The sequence below is a fragment of the Poecilia formosa genome, unplaced genomic scaffold, assembly GCF_000485575.1.
Source record: "Poecilia formosa unplaced genomic scaffold, Poecilia_formosa-5.1.2 Scaffold199, whole genome shotgun sequence".
NCBI lineage: Eukaryota > Metazoa > Chordata > Actinopteri > Cyprinodontiformes > Poeciliidae > Poecilia > Poecilia formosa.
Window position 1 is genome coordinate 1,037,343 of NW_006800138.1, and position 3,875 is coordinate 1,041,217.

Genomic DNA, 3,875 nt, shown 5'->3' on the forward strand with positions numbered 1-3,875 from the left:
AGAGCCGCATGCGGCTCTTTAGCGCTGCCCTAGTGGCTCTCTGGAGCATTTTCAAAAATGTTTGAAAATGGAAAAAGATGGGGGTGGGAAATATATTTTATGTTTTAATATGGTTTCTGTAGGACAAACATGACACAATCATTCTTAACGTTTTCCAGTGCAATAGAAATGTGTAGAATGGGGTGCTGTGGTGGCGCAGGGGTTAAGCACAACCCACATATGGCAGACTCAGTCCTCAACATGGCCTTCGCAGGTTTGATTCCCAGCCTGGTGACCCCCACCGCATTTTCCCCCCGCCCCCATTACCTGCCTCCCTGCCAATTTGCTATCAAATAAAGACCACTAGAGCCAAATAGAAATGTGAATACATATTAAATTTCGACATTTCTGTCAAAGAAGATTTGCATCATAGCCTGCAACATGTTTCTTTCACCTGGGCTAGCAAAAAAACCGATAAGTGTGTGGTGGGCCATGGACAGCAAAGAGGAAAATAGCCGAGGAGAGATTCTACAATTCTTGGAGCGAATCAGGATTACCTGAATGCTTGCTCTGTAGCAGCTATTACGGTACAAAAAGAGTACCGTACTTTCCGGACTATAGAGCGCACTTCACTGTATAAAGGCCCCAATATACTTCAGTCCGCGGAGGTCTGTGGGGACTCGAAGCAGACGTCCGCCGGACATGTCTGTGCAAGGATAGATTTTTATGACCACGTACGCGTACTCGGTGTCGCACAGTGCAGTGAAAAACAGTGAAACAGTTTTCACATCGAACTGGTTTTCATGTGACACCGGGCTGATAAGGTTGATAACTATAACTTTACTAATATTATCCAGGGTTATATGAGTTCATATTGTTTCAATATTGAGATCAACATGATAAAAGTCAACATAAAGTTGCCACGGGTACGTGATAGACACGTAAGCGAAAATACTTCAGCAACAGGCTTTATATATTCAAGCAAATATTGACATGGTCAATTATGCAGAATTATGAGAACAAAAAACAAGACATCATCCCAAACTTCTTCATCAGCAGTGGAGCAGAAAGGTGGTCTGACTTTTTTTTTTTTTTTCTCCCAACAACGGCAAGGAATAATGATCGGGTGTGTGCTCATTTTCGATTGGTGCACAAATTATTACACCGATCACAATTGTGCTTTCGGAACATAATAAACAGAGCTTATTGAATGAATCCCTGATTTCAGTTAAAGCCAGCGCAGCCTCCTGCTGCTCCTCTGCATGCAGTAGGAAGCTGCGCTGCTGCGGCTCACTGTCTGCCGGATGAACCGACATGTCACTGCCTTTCTCTGTCCCGCACTGAGAGGTGAGTTAAAGCTTCTCAGATGGAGAAGAAACGGAGCTAGGCACCCAAATAGTTAATCAAACTTGCTAGTTCTCATTAAGATTGTGTGAAATAAAGGAATTTGTCACGAGAGAATTTCAGGTAATCAGTACGCTCGAGTATGAAGACACAACCGTCCACGGCGGACAGTACGCCCGAGTATATTGGGGCCTTAAGCCGCACCTAAAACTTGTTTTTTTTTTTTTTTTGGGAAAAAAACTGGAAACGTACGCACGGTTCAAAGCGTGGGGTTAAAGTGTGGTTCCAAGGAACCGGGTCGGAAGTTCTAATGAAAAAACGGTCAGCCCTACTTTGAACCCGTGCCGTTCCGTGCCGGGCCCTGCAGTGCGAAAAGGGCTTTATAGTCCGAAAAATACAGTAATATGGAAAGACATTTCCAGGCAAGGCGCTACATTAGCTGCTGCATCAAGATTAAAGTTACATCCAGGGGTGAAAGTAGGCGGGTACGGTCAGGTACCCCTAAAAGATTTAGCGGGGTATGCGGCACCTGCAAAAGAGGGGGGCGGGCTGTCTGCGGTAAAAAACAAATCAATGGGTTCCCTGTGCAGCCGAGAGGCCGGCCACTAATCAGCCATGACTGATTAGTTTTTCAAGAACAATCTAAAACACGACTTAATCAGTTAATAAATAGCTTTTTTTCCAATTTCATATTGTTCTGAACTGTTTGTGCTTTGCTAAAGCACAAACAGTTATGTGTTTGCGATATGCGACTTTCCGCGATACGTCGATGGCGGAAGGTGTTGAGTCGATCTCAGCATTAGGTGTCAAACTGAACGCCGCCACGAGGCTGAGACCAGCACACCCTCCTCTGACTCCTTATCAAAACATTCATAACTTAGTCAACAACAACAACAAAAGTGTTCAAATGAAGTACCCAACAAAAATAATAATGTCAGTAATTATTGTTTCAACAAGGTGTTGTGCAATTCTGTGCGTTTCGGTTCCATTACCAAAATAACTAGCAAAGCAGGAGTTTAAAATTAACTAATCAACCACCGCTGTGTTCAGGGAGGCTTATTAATAATTGCAAAATAAATATCAAGCCTGAAAACCTAATATCAACTGACCTAATGTTATGTTTTTAAAGTAATCTGTGCTCGGCTCGAGGAGCGCAGGCGGTTGCCGCGGCAACGGGTGTCCTTAAATGACAAAGAGAGACTGAGAATAGAAAAGTGCGAGTGGTTCTGAGTTGACCATCTGTTCGGGTTGTTTTACCTTTGTTTACCTTTGCTGTGCCTCATCACAGCCGCTGTAGTTTCTGAATGTTCAATAAATGACAAACTGGGACTAATTATCTCGTTCCTCTGTGAGTATATGTCATTCACAACAAACTTCAAACACGGTTAATTGTCTAATTAATAAAAAACTTTTATTGCTCTCTGGCGTCTCACTTTAAGCTCAGAGTCTGAGAGGCTTTTCCTCTATCAAACAATTTTTTTGCTTCTTATTTAGTGGAAATATTGATGTTGATGAGACTTTCTCCAAAATAACCTTTTTCAACCTTTATAGCTCCACTGTTGAAAATGAGGCTCTAACATTCACAAATGACATTGAAATAAAATCCAGTCCAACATCTGGTTTGAGGGTCTGGAACCTGTCGGAGGAAAATATCCCAACTTCAGAAGATGAACTTTAACCTAACAAAGCTCTGTGGTTCCTCCTATCAGTATGAGAGTCAGGGTGAGGAGGCGCCATGTTAGGAAGAGAAGTGGAAGCTGCAGGATCTTCAGAACAAACAGGTCATGATGATGGGCTACTGATTATCCCTCTGTCTGGACACAGGATCAATAGGACCAGTTTAAAAGCTAAACTGAATGGTTATATGCCAGACATGGAAAACTGGGATGCATTCCATGCCATGATGTTCAGAATTTAGGTCTCATGCAGGGCCAGCCCAAGGCATAAGCAAACTAAACGACTGCTTAGGGCCCCAAGTGATTTCCACTTAGGGAAATCCCTTCCCTAAGTGGAAGTGTTTTTTTTTTTTTTTAGTAATGATTTTTATGTGATTATATCAACAAAAACACACAAATTCATTATAAAGTTAGATTTAGAGTTACATATTTTTTACAATAATATATATTTGATAATGTATGTAGAAATCTTTCTTATATGGACAAAAAGAAAGATTAAAAAATTGCTCTTCGGGGCCCCCCAGTGACCGCGGAAGGTACCGCACTGCACGGTAATATGAGCTGCAATGAGCAGAGCATTCAAACCTCCAAAGCTCTGGTGGAAGATAAGTTAGCAAAACAATGCCGGAAAAAAGGACTTATCCTTCAGGGAGAGATAAAAGAAAGAGGAAGAAAAGGAGAGAGAATAGAATAAAGACAAGATAAAGGCATGTTTTTTCTTGGAAATGTAATGTTTAACAGAAAGATTTGTGGAGCCACTAATAGAAACTTAGCTTAATAGCGACCTGGAACAGTCCAGTCCAACAGCTGAACATCTATGTTATGTATTTGTGTGAAACTGAGTTTTAACTTTAAATGAGTTGATTGTCATGGTTG